Source organism: Zalophus californianus, chromosome 3 (assembly GCF_009762305.2).
Source record: "Zalophus californianus isolate mZalCal1 chromosome 3, mZalCal1.pri.v2, whole genome shotgun sequence".
Classification (NCBI taxonomy): Eukaryota; Metazoa; Chordata; class Mammalia; order Carnivora; family Otariidae; genus Zalophus; species Zalophus californianus.
The window spans coordinates 119,374,004-119,393,108 of record NC_045597.1 but is presented as its reverse complement, the minus strand read 5'-3'; the positions used below and the strand labels follow the sequence as shown (position 1 = coordinate 119,393,108).

Sequence of the window (19,105 nt, the reverse complement as noted above, 5' to 3'; positions counted from 1 at the left end):
ACTCTAGGTCCCACAGTAAGCCCAAGAAAGCAGCAGCTCTGCTGCTGGAATGTGAAGTCTGTGGGGAAAAAAGATCAATCAATATAAATCACCAGATTAACAAAAGAAAAAAGAAAAATCATTTGATAATCTCAATAGATACAAAGGAAGCATCTGATAAAATTCAAAACCCAGTTATAATGAAAAATTCCAGTAAAACCAGAAAAAAATAAACTTCTCAATCTAATATATGATATTTATCAAAGCATTATAGCAAACAGCATTCTTAATAGTAACATGGTGACAGTGTTCCCCTTTGATCTGGGAATAAAAGCAGAATTTCCACTCTTCCCTCTTTCATTCAGCATCGCTCTGGACATTCTAGCCAGTTCAATAAGATATGAAAAAGAAAAGTGTAGGGGCACCTGAGTGGCTCAGTCGTTAAGCATCTGCCTTTGGCTCAGGTCATGATCCCAGGGTCCTGGGATTGAGCCCCTCATCGGGCTCCCTGCTCAGTGGGAAGCCTGCTTCTCCCTCTCACACTCTCCCTGCTTGTGTTCCCTCTCTTGCTGTCTCTCTCTCTCTGTCAAGTAAATAAATAAAATCTTTAAAAAAAAGGAAAAAAGAAATAAAAGTGTAAAGCTTGAAAAGTATTAAATAATATTATCTCTGATCATAGAAAACATAATTCTTTATGGAAAAAATTCAAAAGAATCTATTAAAAATATTAGAATTAATAAGTGAGTTTACAATCTGCTGTATGCAAGGTCAATATATAAAAAACTGTATTTCTTTACTCAAGGAACAAAAAGAAAATAAAGATTTTACAAATTTATAATACATAATAATATTAAACTGCATAAAACATCTAGAACAAATTAACCACAAGGTATAAGACATCTATGTAGAAAACCATAAATTATGATTAGGAGAAATTAAAAAGACCTAAATATATGAAGTACATATACTATGTTCATAGATTTAAAAAGTCAATATTGTAAGCATGCCAACTCTTTAAAAATATATTTAACAACAGATTGAATGCAATCCCAACTATAATCCCAACAATTATTTTTCATCAAACTCGACAGATTAATTGTAAAATTTGTTTGAAATAAGGCAAAGTCAAGATTCCTTGAATAAAAACATAGTGGAAGAACTTGACTTAATAGATACCATGAGTAATTAAAAAGTGACCATAGTTAAAATAGTGTTATAATTAGTAAGAAGAAATTAACAGACCAGTTAAAAATGACAGTTGGTGGCACCTGGGTGGTTAAGCATCCAACTCTGGATTTCCACTCAGGTCATTATCTCAGGGTGGTAAGATCGAGTTCTGCTTCAGGCTCCACACTGGACACAGAGCCTACTTAAGATTCTCTCTCTGTCTACCCCCCTAAAAAAAAAAGAATAGTTGGCCCCCAAAATGCAGACATATATGGATATTTAATTTATGATAAAGATGGCATTGAAGAGCAGTGGGCAAAGAGGTGAATTTTCAGTAAGATTCTATAACAACTGGATATCCAGTTGGAAGGAAAACAGGACTTGGCTTCTACCTCAAACCAGTCACAAAAATAAATTTAAAAGGAATGATCTAAATGTAAAGAGATAAAAATATGATTATAATTAAAATTAGAAACTTTTCCTCATCAAAAACTCCATTAGGAAATTGAAAAAGCAAGTCACAGAGAGGAAAAAGGGATTTGCAACATGTAATTGAAAGGAGGCTCTTCATTCAAATACAATTAACTTCTGCATATTAACAATAAAAAAAATCAACACAATAGAAAAATAGGCAAGACACTTGAACAGGCAATTTACAGGCAATAATATCCATATGGCAATTAAACCACATAACAGAACCACATCATTCAAAGGGAAATGTAAATTCTATTCTCATCAGAATGGCTAAAATTAAAAGGACTGATTACACCAAGCAAGGATACAGCTGAAACAATGGGAACTCTCATACACTACTGACTAGAGTATAATTAGTATAACTACTTTGGAAAATGTTTAGCAGTATCCACTAAAATTGAAAATTTGTATACAATATTTGTATACAATGAGCAATTTCATCACTAACAGAAATGCATGTATATGTGCAGCAAAAAACACTTCAAAAATGTTCACAGCAGCACAATTCATAATTGCCCAAACTCAAAAACAGTCCAAATGTCCACCGACAACACATGGATAAATACTCTGTAGCATTTTTCTGCAATGGAATACTACACAGCAATGAAAATTAACGAACCACACAAAAACATTAATGAAACTTAGATATATAAGTTTAGGAAAGGAAACCACACACAAAGGAATGCATGACTATTATATATATAAATTAAGAAATTAAGCTAAACTAGCATTTCATATTTAAGGATACATGATTAAATGTTAAAACTATAATGAAAAGCAAGGAAGTGATTACAAAGGTCATGAAAAACTTATCCATATTGAATTGGTGGAAAGGAGTAATGTTTAGGAGGTTAAAAAAAAAAAGGCAGGGTTTCTGAGATGCAGAAAATGTTCTATTTCTTGATCTGTGAAGTTACATGGGTCTTTGCTTGTAAAAATCACTGTGTTGTGACCATAACACATAAAAATTCACAATAAACATGTTTAAAATAGCAATAATTATGCAATTAAATTTTATAAATTAAAAAATTAATAGATGAGATAAACTTCAATGAACATAACTAATATCTATTGAGGATTTACTGTGTGTTAGGGACCACTGTAAGTGCTTTATCTCCTTTAACCTTCACAATATTCAGAAAACACACTACTTTTCTGTCACATTTCAAAGGTGAACAGACTGAGGTCAGAGAGCTCGCATAACTGACACACAAAAAGTCACACATCTAAGATCACACTTTATAAAAGTCACACAGCTAAAGAGGACTCATTTTGGGATCTGAATCCATGCAACAGTATGGTTTCGGAGCCCAGGCTACTTCTCCAGTATAGAAAAAGAGAGATACTCTCTATATTAGGTGTTAGATTTTTTTCCCCTGTCAAAATTATTGTTTAGTATGATGGTAAACTAACTCTAAAATATTGGTCTTTCATGCACCCAAGATATTTAATCTTTAATTTAGCACTCTATCCTTGTTTCATTTTAAGCTGTGCTAAGGAAGGAAGACAAATCATATTAAGATGACATATTTACTATTCTAATTTATAACTGAGCAATATCATAAATTATGCTGTTCCTGTTGCCCAGCATAGAAATGAATGTATCCAAAAGATTCATCACGAAGCATAAGGGAAATTTCTCCCTAAAGGTCCAAAGATTTTCCTCCCTATGCAAAGACTTAACTGAAGAAGGGGTAAATTCTGAAAAAAATATCTGTTTCCCTGACTATTGGTAATGTCATTTTCCAGTTCAGTCAATCTGGAAATCTCAGTTACTCTTTACAGAAATGATGTACAGTGGTTACCGCAGAGACTCTGGAGATTGACTGAATGGGCTCAAGTCTCATCTTTGCTATTTTCTAGCCATTTGACCTGGGACAATTTACTTGGCTAAACTCACCCTCGGTTTTCTCTTGTGCGAAATGCAGATGGTTTTAGTGTCTACCTCTCAGAGTTGTCTGATGTGAAATTAAATAATATAAATCACTTAAAACAGAGTTCAGTACCTAGTAAATGTCACACAAGTGATGATGATTATTATTACTCCCTGACCCCATTTCTTTCAAAGTCTTACCTGCATCTATTCCTTCTCTCCATTCCCACTGCTACTACCCTAGGTCTTACCCTCATGCCTTATTCTTATACTTCTACATTTTCCTAAAAATTGTTCCCTTGTCTACATGTCTTCCAACTGGTATCCATTGTGAAGACACCACCAGCCTAAAGAGGAAACTTTTTATTCACAGGATTGGCCCTCCTAAAATATTCTCTTTGTTGTTTTTTTTTAACTGCCTACCAATTAAATTCAAAGTCCTTACTGTAATTATCAGTATTTCCTACAACCTACCTCCAGCCTTAATTTTCCAGTGTTATCTGTTTTTAGCCCAACACAAGAAACTTACTCTGTTGTCAAACTAATTAATTCACCATTCATTGAATGTGAAGTATGTCTCTTTGACTCTAAGCTCAGGTATGCCATTTCCTTGACTTCTCTGTTAACATTTTCCACCTGCACCAAGATCTACTGCAAATGAGATCACCATGATGAAATCTTGAGTCAATGCAGTCCAGAATTATATTTTTCTTAAATCTCTTCTGCTTTGTTTTTTAACATATATGCAATCGTTTCATTATTTCTCAAATTATTTACAACAGCTTTATTGATTTGATTACTTTAGGCTATTCTCATGATACCATATCCTAATAATCTATCCTTTATTTATGCCTGTGCCTATCTTATTTCCTTAAATTGAACATGCAATTTTCTTGAGAGTCATTTTTGTCTTTCCCTCCCACTTGCTCTAGTACTAAACCAGCATGGTGCTCCTCATATTATAGGAGCATGCAATAAATATTTATTGAATTAAGTGAAAAGAGAATCACTAAATGTAATCATTAGCTGTGTATTTCAGAGACCAAATTTGCAAATTGAAACGAGAAGCATTCTGTAAGTCCTTCCCTCTCAAAACCAACAGTAGTGTGAGAACACAGTGTGACCCATTCCCTTTAAGGGCAGTAATATTTTAAATACTAGGAAGTTTGAAAATATCCCTCGAGTAAAATATTGCTGACAGTTTGTTTCAAGAAGTGATACATAAAAGGACTGGGATCCGTGGATGACTGAAATGGAAAAAAGATGAAGATCACCAAAGAGACAAAAAGGGGAAGTATCAGTGTGACCAGAGTGGTGTTATAAAGGATGTCCCTCAATGATGACACACCTGAAGATGACAAATAGGGAGGAGAATAATTAATTAAGTCAAGCTGAACTCTTCATTCTGAACTCTGCACTGCATGAAATGGTGGGCAGACTGCAAGAAAATGGTATGGTCAGTCACCTCAAAGTCAGAGAAGCATAAGTTATAGTCTCTGCCCTTGGGGAAGGAGCTTTTTTATTTTTTAAGTTTTCTTGACACAAACAATATTTTTTAAAGGCAATTTGTTTCAGACTGCTGAGTGGCCCTATTAACACTTAACATGTAACGGGGAGAAACTTAGCCTGTCTGACTTCATATTGCTTCTGTTTCCCTTGCTGCTATAACCTATAGCTTAGAAACTTCCGCTTAGCCCTGCTACATAGACATACTATAGCTATGATTTGCAAAAGCCACTTTTCACCCAAAACCTACTTCACCTGGGAGATAAGGAAATACAGAAATGATTATGCTATGATTAAGATTTACAGGAATGGCGGGGCGCCTGGATAGCTCGGTCGGTTAAGTCCAACTCTTGATTTTGGCTCAGGTCATGATTTCAGGGTCATGGGATCGAGCCTGTTGAAGGGCTCCATGCTCGGCGGGTAGTCTGCTTGAAAATCTCTCCCTCCGCCTCTCCTTATGCATCCCCCCCTGCTGCTCACACTCTCTCTCTAAAAGAAGCAAACATATCTTGGGGTGCCTGAGTGGCTCAGTCATTAAGTGTCTGCCTTCGGCTCAAGTCATGATCCCGGGGTCCTGGGATCGAGCCCCGCATCGGGCTCCCTGCTCGGCAGGAAGCCTGCTTCTCCCTTTCCCACTCCCCCTGCTTGTGTTCCCTCTCTCACTGTCTCTCTCTCTCTCTGTCAAATAAATAAGTAAATAAAATCTTAAAAAAAAAAAAAAAGATTTACAGGAATGGCATGACCAGATATCTATATACAAAGATGAACAGACCAAGGACAAAGAAGTTACATGACCTTCCCTGGATTTCTACAAACATTAGTCAACTTCTGACAACAACTCCATCCCACTTCCCCCTTTTGCTAACATAAAAGCAGCTCAAATTCCATGTTGAGGCAAGACGGTTCTCTGGGACAACAGTCTGCCATCTCCTCAGTTTGCTGGCTTTCTGAATAAAGTTGCTTTCCTGGCCCCAGCACCTTCCCTTTCAACTTACTGGCCTGTTGTGCAGGAGCAGAATAAGGTTGGACTGGGTTACAAATGTAAGGCAATTGATTTTGGTTGAAATTCAATAATCAACTACTTATTTACTAAAGAATTCATATGTATAATCTGAGGTTTGGGAGCAGTGTTTTCATGCAAATAAAAGAAAGTTAGATCAACCACAGAATTTCAGTCCTTAACACTCAGGTTAAGAGTATAAAGAAAAAAAGGCTTTAGAATTAGATCAGTCTCAAGCTTCGGTCCCATGAAGGACAGATTTAAACTTCCTATGGTACATTTTCCTCATACAAAAAAAAATGGGGATAATAACACACCTACCTCATTATCTTATTGCTTAGATTACCGGAGATATTGAATGTAAAATGCATGGGATAGAGTAAATACTTAATAAATACTGTTTTCTTGTCCACATGGCTTCAATTTCCATGAATCGTCTCATAAAGCATTGGACAAGATTATTTCCTCAAGTTAATTGACCATCATTTCAACTATTTATTTTATATCTGTAAGTTTGTCCTGTCTCTTTCAAAATAAGCATTTCAGACTCTGTAAGCACTTCACAACGCCCCCTCTTTTCTCCACAAAACACACAAACACACTTTCAGCCTAGATATGCAGTCAACACAATAGGATATATATGTGTGCATATTTTATACAGTGTATATATACATGCTGATTACCTAAATGGTTTGTTTCTTCACTAAAAGTTCAAAGAAGTAAAGATGTGTACATTTATAAAGAAGGCTGAACTTCAGTTTCTTTTGGAACAGGTCAGTCAACATTATTCACTGAGTACTTTTGCTGTGTACTTTATGTGACATGATTATGAAGTTATGATGCTTACTAACAAACATATTTGAATTGAAATGCCAATTTACTATGTACCTGGAATTGTGCTATACTTTACATGTTTTAACTCACTACAAATGAAGTAGTTCCCAATCTTACATCCATTTTAAAGAGACATTCAGTAATTTGTTCAGTCACACAGCTAATAAGTGATAAATCCAGTATTCAAAGGCAGGTGGTCTGAATCCAGAGTTCTGAATTTCTAAACATGTACTAGGCCACCTTTTTTAAGTTATATTGGAAGGCAACATAAAAACATTAATGCTGTCATTACTGCTTCCACATTTTTTGGAAATTCTACGTTAGAATTGTCTTCCTGGTTATCTCATTTCATCAAATAAGAAATTTGAGCATGTGGAAGCTAGGACTCTGATTCTGTGGTCCCTCCAAACTCCTAAAATAATAACATGACTGAATTTTATTTGTTTTTTCTTTAATGAATGAAAGAAAACTCTTGGAGAAATTCAGAACTCTAAACACTTTTAATCAAATATATACTTAGGTGATTTACAAACTCTTTTTTTCAGAAGCTACATTTTCATTTCTTCCTTCCTAGTTCCGAGCAGTCCAAGTGAGGAATTGGAAAGCACCATTTAAAATGAAATCGATCACATTATAGACAATACAGAAAAAAATACAATATTTCAGGATTATACTTAAAACAGTAATACAAAGAAAGTATCAGAACATGTTTAAAGTCTTTAAATATTCAGCCTCTTAGAGAAGTTATTTAGCTTTGTCTACATGAATAGGTAAAGGCAGTATTTTCTGAAAAGTCTTGTGTTCAAAGCCCAGATTCATCACTTGGAATAGATATTGAACAAGGTGTTAAAACTTCTTAACTCTCAGTTTCTTTTACTTATAAAATGGGGATAAAAATAATGATCTTAAAATATGTGGGGGAGAATTATAGGCAACACATATAAACTGCCTGATTCAAAGTCTTAATACTTGGCAAATCTTAATTCTTAATTCAAAAAAAATTCTTAATTCAATACTCTTTTTTTAAATCTCCATAACAGCACTGGCTAATAACACTAATGTTTCCTGCAGTCTTCTCATTTATGATTCAGAGAAAAAAATCTCACTCAAATATAAGTGAGAAATATCATGTGCAAGTTATATAAGTAGAACAATAGTAAAATCTGTCCTTAGAAATCTTGAATTTATACAACTTAATTCAAACTAGCAAATAGCTCATCAAATTTTTATCTTTTATATACATTTTGCCTCAATATTCACAAATATCAAGAACCATAAATAGAAATGTTTTCTTATATGACTGCCAAATTCATTCAGCATGACTGCAATTGAGTGGAAAAATAAAAATACATATTACTTACTGTATGTGGCGTTTGGCAATTTCAAAATGATTTGCAAACATTCATCCTCAAAATACTCCTACAAAATGCATCTGTGAAAAGAAAAAAATCCAAGAGTAAGCAATCTGCCAAGGTCACAGAAAAACTACTCCAGACCACCACACACTTAGACAATACATACTTTAACATACTGAAATAAGGTTTTGCAAAATACAGATTATACACCTAGCAAGGTATAATGGGCTGACGAACAGAAACATTTCCAACTATATGCAAATATTCTACATATCAGTCAAAGAGGATACTCTTAAGAGGTAAGAGTCTGCAAACTGCCTTCAGAAATATATGGAAGAAATGGTTTTCCCAGAACATGGCAGAACAACATAAAAGCAATTCAAAAATATGAGATATTTGTAAGTAAATTTAGGTTGGAGATTTGAGGTGGTTATCAAAATATTTTAAGCTTTTAAAATGTACTTTTGTCTGATATATGAAGATCACTGAGTCAGAAGAGAATTTTGCTTGATTTATCCAGAGAATTGCACCAATTCACTTTGTAATTGCATTTCAATTCTAATTGAAAATCATGCACTGAGAAAAATGCAGGCATACCACTTGCACACCTTCAAAAATACACAAACATCCATTTCTTTTTTGTCAGAAAGTCACTTATAAGGAGAAACTTAATCAGATTTTATTAATTAATTTGTTTGTTTTAGAGGAGAGGTGTTGGGAAGAGCACATTAATTTCAAAGCTCAAAATATTTCAACTTAAATGGATTTTGTTCTATTGGGTATAGTGTGCCATAAAAGAGCTGTTCAAAAGAAGACAAAACAAAACACACCTAATGAAAACCAAAGTAACCCTTTACGGTACAATGTGTTATTTCAGACAGATCAAACACACTGTGGGAAGTACAAATAAAAATCCTCTTAAGTAGCAAGCATCTTTACTGGAACATGAGTTCTCAGTGAGCAGAATCTCTGCCCAGAAAGATTTGGTTTACAGTGCTAAACAGAAATATCAGCTTACTAAGGCAGAAGGTGTACTTTTGTGTTCTCCAAAACCAAATGTAATCAAATCAAAAGTTCAATAAGCATATCAGGTATTCTGAGCTGAAAGTCTCATTTATCTTCTTCTAGTGTATGAAAGACAACAAGATGACACTGGCCTCTACCTGGCACAAGAATGAATGATTTTACTAATCCTCAACACAGAGCCTCTCAAAGATGAAACTAGACAGAGTTAGCAATTTATAGTTATATGTCAAAAGTGAATTAAGAAATTTTTAAGAAACTGTATTTTTATAAATTTCATTTTCTAAGTGTAAAACTTAGAGCTTAATAAAAGATACCAATTCATGTCCACATATAATTTCAAAAGAATTATAAAGTTATAACAATTAGCAAACCTGTATATTTCTTCATATTTTAGCATATTCACCCTCATAGGCAAGAAAACAGAAATTAATACTAATCACGTGATTTGCCCAATTGCACACAGCTAGTAAGAGGTGATCCTAGGCTCCAAATGAACTTTTTCTGACACAGATTCTTCTCACTACAGCACCTGCTAATCCCTAAAATGCATCCTGAGTGGAGGGTGCAAACTGGGATATAATAACCAAATCTGGCTTACTGACATGTTTTGTTTATCCCATGCCATGGTTTTAAAACCGTTTAAGAATTTTTTTAAAGTAGAAGATTTCCCATAAGAATCTCATTTCTATCTTCTTTGAAAGAGCAAAGATTTTGTAAGGCTGGGCTCACTGCCTCCAGAGAACAGAGAAATGCTTGCCCCTCCTGGATGCAGCAGGCTTTGGACACTCACCTGTTCTCTACTCCTGCAAGCTGCCTTCTACTCTGACATTTGCAAGCACTGCAGCATTTTGTTCCTGATCCCTACGTGCCAACTACAATCAGACCTCTTTGCTGTGAAACTGGAGAGGAAGAACTTTCCTTATTTATGGTCAAAAAGCTTATTTCATTAGATAAAGCAATTGCTTATAACTACATTTCACTGGATTCTTATAATTAGATATTATTGATTAGTTATCTTGTTTTAATGTATATACAAGTCTTAAAATTCCATGCTTGAATTTCCATTTTTTAAATACATATTTGGTAATTTTTTAAAAGATTTTGTTAATTTGAGAGAGAGCCAAAGAGCGCATGAGTGGGAGGAGGGGCAGAGGGTGAGGGAGAAGCAGACTCCCTGCCAAGCAGGGAGCCCAATGCAGGGCTTGATTCCAGGACCCTGAGATCATGACCTGAGCTGAAGACAGACAATTAATTGATTGAGCTACCAGGAGCCCCAATTTTTGATAATTTTTAAAGCTAAGGGAGAAATTTACAAACCCAATTGATTGGCACAAATTAAGGGACTTGATCTAAAATAATGATTTTACATTTACCATGAACACATCTTCCAGAGACATACTTCCTAGACTGACAGATGTACTATTTGATAAGATAGTTGCAAAAATAGAGAAAGAAACCTTCAATTTAACTAAATTAAACCAGATTAAGAGAACACAGACCAGTGAAGGTGAAGATCTACAATCCATAAATTCTGGTTGCATCATGGCATATTGCAAATAATTTGAAATGTTAATATGTTTTGTATAATCCTTAAAATACATAGACCTGGAATTCTGGATAGTTGTGGTAATACCAGTCATCCAAATCTGAAACTCTTCTCACATGCTGCAAAAAATATACAGCCAACAAAAACATAAACACACAAATCCTAGGTCTTCAGTATAACTGGAAGTTGGAGAATAATAAAAATGTCAAATTATCTGTAAACAGAAAATTAAACACTGATTTTTAACAGAGCTATCTTACAAGCTCCCACCATATCTATTACAGAAATCTAAGGAGTCCAGAAAAACTGTGAGGAAAAGAGGAAAGCAAAGGTCCTAAGAGTAAAACAATACTCACTTTCAGAAAGCTACTGAAACAATGAAAATGTGAAAAAACTATCCAGGCATTTTAGAACATGTACACAGGGAGGCTGCGGAAGTATACAAAATTCAAGGTGATGACATTTTTTTTGGGGGGGAGTAAGGCATTTAAAAATGATGGGATATGTCAAAAGGTAATAGGCTTCAGCTTCAAGAATTTCTTACCAGTCATACCTAGGTCAACTGGAAAATCAAAATAAAGAATTATCATAAAGAATTAAGATTCATTACAGAAAATATAAATAAAAGAAACAAATGAAGTATATAAGGAAGAAGGAAAACCTCTTCCTTTTCCTGGAATGCCACCTAACAAATGTAGATGTATAGTTAGGAAATCACCATTAAGCAAACATTATAGTTAACTGATTCAATCAACAAAACACTGTGGGTCCACACTTACTTATGGGTGAAAGTGGGATAAAGAGCAAGATATTTCCATAGTCTTAAGCATCTTCTCACAAATCACTTATTAATTACAAGGCAGAAAATAAAAACTTTCAATGCTGAAACTTGTAAGATATCACTTTATCTAAATGGTCAAAGACAATGTCATCAATAATGGAGCAAATACACTTGGTGTGCCTCCACTCCGTAAAGTGCCTCAGGTGCACTTGAGAAGGACACAACATCACTCCTGTGGTACACATATCTGCCCAAACGGCATAACCTGAATCAATCATTTGGAAATATCAGGCAAACCGAAATTGAGGAAAGTTGGAAAATATGTTCAAATTCAGTCTTTAAGGACTGAGAAAATGTCCCAGATTAAAGGAGGGCATGATGACCAAATGCACATGTGATCCTAGATGCACTGTTACATAACAGTATTTTGTTGATAATACATTTCTTAATTTTCACAATTCTGTGGTTATATAGGACAATGCCCTTATTCTTAGGAAATACATACTAAAATACTTCAAATAAAGAAACATAATGCTTGAAACTTATTCTCAAATGATTCAGGGAAAATTACATATATATGTACATATATATGCACATATATATAATCACGATTATATAATTATGTAATTATACACATGTATATAAACACATACATATATGGAGAGCGAGCAGAAATAATAAAGGGGCAAAATGTAAACAACTAATGAATCTGGACAGAGAGTATTCAGGATTCTTAAGTACAATAAGTGCAACTTTTTATGTTTGAAACTGTATCAAAATTTAATATTAGAAGGTGCCTGGGTGGCTCAGCTGGTTGGTTAAGCATCTGCCTGTGCCCAGTGTCCTGGGATCAAGCCTCACATCAGGCTGCCGGATCAGCCAGCCTGGAGTCTACTTCTCTCCTCTGCCCCTCCCCCACCAGCTCTCACTCTCTCTTGCTCTCTCTCAAATAACTAAAATAAAATCTCTAAAAAATATTTACAATTAGACGAAAAAGGTAGAAGTAAATAAATGGTTAACATTTATTAAGATATTTTGGGATCACAAAAAAATAGTCAGATAAATCAATGATGTGTTTTTAAATCAAGAAAAAAATTAAGAAGTTAAAAAATTTATAATCTTGTCCAGTGATTTTGGACAACTAAAATAACAAAAATCCAATTATCTCTCTATACACATCCTCCTGTATTTTACATATTTTATATCTCTATATAATTTGTATATTAAATATATTAAATATGCCTTATTTAAATTAAAATAGTTTATAATTTATATATTTACATATGTGTATTAAATACATAAATTACAGGCAAATGCAAATAAATGTGGAATCTAGCTTTGGATTTAAATAAATAGTACAGACAATATTCTATAAAGCAAATGTACAGTTAAATAATGAAATTTTATTCACAAAAAAATAAAAGGCATCAGCAATTAAAAGGAAAAACATAAAGAAAAAGAAGATTATCAAATAGTCTTTAAAGGTTATTAGTATAAATGGTTTTTCCTTATATAGTTGTTTTGCTAAATAAAAAATTACCAAGTTCTTTTTTATGAATTTACAAAAAATTCAAAAATAAAATCATCCTTAATTCCTAAAGTAATATATTTAATGTATAACTTTTCTGTCTTTATTTCCAGTCTATTCTTTAAAGAACTATATCATATAAACTATTTTATAATTAATATCTTTTTACTTGTGAATTTCTGTAGCAATACCATGTTTTTTATCATTACAATACAAAACCATTTCACTCATTGATACCCCATACGTGCCATTATTTATATTGTGTTTTTTTCATACATAAGTTATCAAGCATCTGTTACCAAAAAAATTAAAAATAAAAACACTGCAGTATCCTGTTGTATATATCTTCTGCCATAGCATGATTGTTTCCTTAGGATAAAATACCCAGAAGGGGAATTGTTAAATCAAAGAGCATGAGGCTGTTAAGACTTGATATTTTACTGTATTAGAATGTTAAATAGTAAGTTAAATAATATGACATATTCATTAATATACTAATTTAATTATATTAATAATATTTGGCATATTTTATTAATACTGATATATACAATTTTCATATTTGAACCCCACAATCAGGTTATATTTTACAATCACTGCAGCCAGTGGGGGTCATGACATAGTATTTGTTGCCTGTTTGAAACTTGATTTGGCCCTAGGTCATCATTTATTGTCATGTCTTGAATTGATTTCTATGCATTCTTGATATTATACATGTTGAGTTGAAGTACCTTTTAAGATGTCTTCAAAAGAAGTTACCCAAAACTTTGACTTGAAATAAAAAGCTAATATGGAAAATAATGGAAACAGAACAATTTTAGTAAAATAATTGTTTATTTTTGGAGAAATTAACACAATTCCTTATTCTCTTACAAAGCAACAGTCAAGTACTTTATAGGACCTAAGGAAAGAAAATAACTAGATGAACATGTGTTACAGTCCTGTAACAGGGACATACAACAGGATTGATTATTACATGACAAGTGGTGCAGGTGAAGGCAGGAATCACTAACGTGCCCGCACGTTACCATTTTACGTACACTAGCTATTACCATTTACATCTTATTACACTAGATATTACCCTTTTTTTTTAAGTGTCATTTTAATTGCTGCTTCTCAATGATCTACGTCCTTCAGCAACCTTTCTTTCTTCCTGTATTCACTTTGAATTCTTGCAGATTCCCTACAGATGTAGCAACTTTCTAGTCTGTAGATTCCACATTTTGTATTCTTTAATTCTGGAGATGAATACAAATTTCATTGAGTATAAGCACCCACTCAACCCTCTGAAGTCTTCATTGGTTTGTCCTGGCAGGTCACTGATCCAGTGACACTCACAAGTTATGCCTCCCTTCACATGTCATGTAAGACAAAAACAAAACCTCACTGAAGTGAAGATATACAAACTCTTGCTTCCACTCATATTTAAATCTTGTCATTGTGTCAGAGAATAAAATTAGATTAAGTCAGAGTGATTTACTTCTCTCGAAATCATGTTGGTTTTTACTCCCATTCATTCTGCTCTTTTGAGGTGTATGAAAATCAGCTGTCTTTTTTATTGATTCCTCTATTTTCCTAGATATCAAAACAAGCTGATTAATCTATAACTTCTAAATTTATCACTAGTATGTTCTCGCCCTCTCCCTCTCCCTCCTTCCCCATCTCTTTCTTCCTCTCCCCTCTTGCTCATTTCCTGCCCCCAATATTTTCATGTGGCCTTCAAGAACCTTAAACTGACTCCCCTGCATAATTTCTACTGTAAATACAACTTGATAAAAATCCCATAATTTCAATCATGAAAAGCATGACAAATCAGAAGCTTCTAGATATTGTACATTATTTAAACATAATTCTTCTGAAGACCACTAGCCAACTTATATGAGTGCATAATTCCATATCCCATCTATACTCCATGGTTAAATGCATAGGTACTGCCCTGACCAAGTTCCTGGACATCTTTGATCCTTGATTTTTGACAATGTGTTCTACATTATAGACAGTATCTACACTGTGGCATTCTCTAACTGAAAATTGTTTACCTATCCCTCTTCTCTACTTGCCCAGCTTGGGAGAAGTCAAGATCTGTTTCCTAACACAAGTGGGCTCTCAGTCAATTCTCTGTCCCCTTCTTTTTATTTCATTTTGTTGTTGTTGTTGAATGTTGAAGGAACTGGCAAGGTGCCTTTTCCAAATATTTACCAGCCTCTCCATCACCTGGTCCTGTCTACCTGGAGATGAGAAAATGTTGGCTCCTTTATCCCCTGATATGAAAGCTGTAACAGTTTTTGCTTAACTCACTCCACCCCACTCGCAGCACACATGCACTAAAGCATGGCATATTTTATACCTTCACTTCAGGATTTGCTAGTCTGCAGAAATTTTACCTTTTCCTTTATACATCCCTTTTTTGACCCATTTCACTTGTAAAGTTATTCTAAACTAATTAAAGATACAGGAAAAGATGGATGCTAGGAGAATTTCATCATGTAAATCCTTAAAAGTAACTGGAGTATCTAACAATTAGAGATCAAATACATAAGTTGTGACTTGTGCAGATAATAGAATGCTATGCAGTCACAAAACTCATGTCTCAAATAGTACTTATTTATATGCAGAAATCTTAAATATATTTAAAACAATATACTTTCTAAAATAATATGAATAAAGTAGCAATTGCATTACAAATATATATTTATATTTACATATATGTATATAAAATTCAAAAAGATTGAAGGACTATACAGCAAAATCTTAATAGTTATCTCTGAATGATGTAAAAATATTAAGTAGTATTCTTTTTTATCCTTTTCTTAATTTTGCAAATCTTCTGCAAAAATATATCATGTTACAATCCAAAAAGAAAGAAAGAATACTAGTTTACAAAAACTTGGTGGAAACAAAAGAAACAAAGTACATATATAAGAACCAAATGCACAGCTATAAATCAGATAAAACTAGCTTATTAAAAGAGCTGGAGACTACCACAGACAAAATTGGGGCATTATAAGAAGAAATTGTCAAAAAATTAATAAAATGTGATTTTTTTAATGTGATGTAGCTGGACCTGACAGTTGCCTTCCCAATATCTATTCTCTCCTTCCTTTGTTGCTATGTGCACCTTTTTTTTTCTTTAAGATTTATTTATTAGAAAGAGAGAAAAAGAGCAGGGGAAGGGGCAGTGGGGGAGAGAGATCTCAAGCTGACTCCTACTGATCTCAGAGCCTGAGGCGGGGTTAGATCTAACCACCCTGAGATCATGAACTGAGCCAAAATAAAGAGTCAGACACTTAACTGACTGAGCCATCCAGGCTCCCCAGCTTTGTGAGCTTTTATGCTCATTGGTCTTTGCCTGTCTAAAATGTAGATATAATGATTAGAACTCCGGCACCTGTTTTGAATACATGAATCTTAGGATGGCTACAAAGATCCAAGACCCTTGGTGACATGATAGAGTCCTCTTGTCACACTTGGGCTACCAATATCAAGATTTCATATTCCGTGAGGGAAAAATAAATCACTAATTTCTTTATGCTATTCTGGGTATACACTGAACACAATTTCTAAGTGATACATATTATTTAAGAATTTGCAGGTAAGAATAAAGAAAATGTTTCTCTTTGATGGATTAGTGATTATTTGACCAGCACCTACATTATCAAATATTAGGGTTCATATGCCAAGTCATACTTAAAATGAAGAATTTAAAGGAGTTCAGAGAAGAAAAATGGAAAGAATTAACATTTAGGAAATTAGGATACATTAAGAATGAGTCAAATAGAGAAATTTATATTTCATAAAAGGAAATATTTAGTAGTTTATATTTAATTGTATGAAGGCTTTTACAATTAAAATCCAAATAATGAAATAGCATTAAAAGTAGCAGAAGAGGGGTGGAACAAGATGGCGGAGGAGTACGAGACCTGGATTTCGTCTGGTCTCAGGAATTCAGCTGGATAGTAATCAGACCATTCTGAACACCTACAAACTCAACAGGAGATCGAAGAAAAGAATAGCAACAACTCTCTGAACAGAAAAGCGACCACTTTCTGGAAGGTAGGACGTGCGGAGAAGTGAATCCAAGGGGACATTCAGGAGGATAGACGGCGGGGGAGGGGGCCTCCGTCTGCCGCCTCTGGCAAGTGATAGAGCCGCGGAGCACAAAATCGGAACTTTGAGAAGTCGGCTCCACTGACGAACGTCGCTCCAGTGGCTAAGCGGGGGGTAGAACCCTCATGGGACAGTGTGGTCTCAGGACCCTCGGGGTCACAGAAAGACCGGGGGTGCCTGAGTGCCGCAGAGCTCCCAGCTATCAGAGCGGGGGAGCCAGCTGCAGAGACGGAGCTGAGGAGCAAGCTCTCAGCTCAGGGTTGCCATAAACTGTGATCGGTGACAGTCGGGCCACTGCTCCTCCAGCAGGGACCCAACAAGCGGCAGATCCGGGGAGACTCCCCTTCCTCCCCCAGGAGGAGCAGCGCGAGAGCGCACCGCAGGGATCTGCTGGGTTTGGAGATTCCACACGGGTCGGGTGCCAGACATAGAAACGCTCGCTCACAGGCCGGGTGAGCACGGAGTGCGGCCAGAGACCGGGGAGACAGGAGTGACTGACTGCTTTTCTCTGGGGGCACACTGAGGAGTGGGGCCCCAAGTTCTCAGCTCCTCCTGGGCAGAGATTGGGAGGCCGCCATTTTCACTCTGTCCTCCAATGCTGTACAGAAAGCTTGCAGAGAACAAAAGCTCCCGAGAGCAAATCCAAGCTGATTACTTAGCCCGGACCCAGCAAGGGCGGGGCAATTCTGCCTCCGGCAAACAGGGAACACCTGGGAACCATGGCAACAGGCCCCTCCCCCAGAAGATCAGCACGAACAGCCAGCCAAGAAAAAGTTTACCGATCAATGAGAACGGATGAACTCCAGCGCTAGGGGAATACTGCACATAGAATTCATGGCTTTTTTGCCATGACTCATTAGTATTTCAAAGTTAATTTTTTAACTGTTTTTTTTTTTCTTTTTCCCTTTTCCAACCAACATCTTATCAATCCCTTTTTTTAAACAAGCATTTTTATTTTTCATTTTTAGAGTCATATTCTATCCCTTCATAGTAGTTCTTTATTTTTTGCATATATATATATAAGTTGTTCTCTCTTTAAAATTCTGAGATACAGTTTCTTCTACCATATCAAAATATACCCTAAATCTCTAGTGTATGGCTTTTTTCCAGTCTCCTGCCTGATCACATTCTCTCCCCTTTTTTTTCTTTCTTTCTTTCCTTTTTTTTAATCCTCTTCTTTATTTTTTCAAACACCTTCTGATCAATTCCTTTTTTAAAAATTTTTCATACTTTTTATTTTTACAGTCATATTCCATCCCTTCATCATATCAACCCTTATTTTGTACATATATGTCTTTCTTTCTTTAAAAATTTAGGAGGCACTTTCTTCTAACAGACCAAAATACACCCCAAATCTAGTGTGTGGCACTGATCTATGAACCAGCCTGTTCATATTTGATCATATTCTCTTTTTTTTGTTTTGTTCTGTTTTTGTTTGTTTTTATCTTTTTCTTTATTTTTTTGCTCTTCCTTCTTTCTTTCCCTATCTTTTCCCATGGTTTCAGGTCTTTTCTGATTTATTTAGAGTATATTTTCTGGGGACGTTGTTAACCTGGTAGCATTTTGTTCTCTCATTCAAGATGAAAAAAATTACCTCAACAAAAAGAACAAGAGGCAGTAGCGTTGGCCAGGGACCTACTCAATAGGGACATTAGTGCGATGTCAGACCTAGAGTTCAGAATTATGATTTTAAAGATACTAGCTGGGCTTGAAAAAAGCATGGAAGTTATTAGAGAAATACTTTCTGGAGAAATAAAAGAACTAAAATCTAACCAAGTAAAAATCAAAAAGGCTATTAATAAGGTACAATCAAAAATGGGGGCACTAACTGCTAGGATAAATGAGGCAGAAGAGAGAATCAGCGATATAGAACACCAAATGATGGAAAATAAAGAAGCTGAGAAAAAGAGAGATAAACAATTACTGGATCAC

At 34.9% G+C, this 19,105-nt stretch overlaps 1 protein-coding gene across 2 annotated transcripts in view; it reads right to left on the bottom strand.

Annotated features, from left to right (window-relative positions):
- The window catches only part of GALNT13 (polypeptide N-acetylgalactosaminyltransferase 13), a 565,045-nt gene that overhangs the window by 505,216 nt on the left and 40,724 nt on the right, over window positions 1-19,105 (bottom strand). For both annotated transcript variants that reach the window (XM_027590905.2, XM_027590904.2), the window contains exon 2: window positions 8,195-8,265. The gene's annotated coding sequence lies outside the window, so the exon portion shown is untranslated. The remainder of the gene's footprint in view (window positions 1-8,194; window positions 8,266-19,105) is intronic.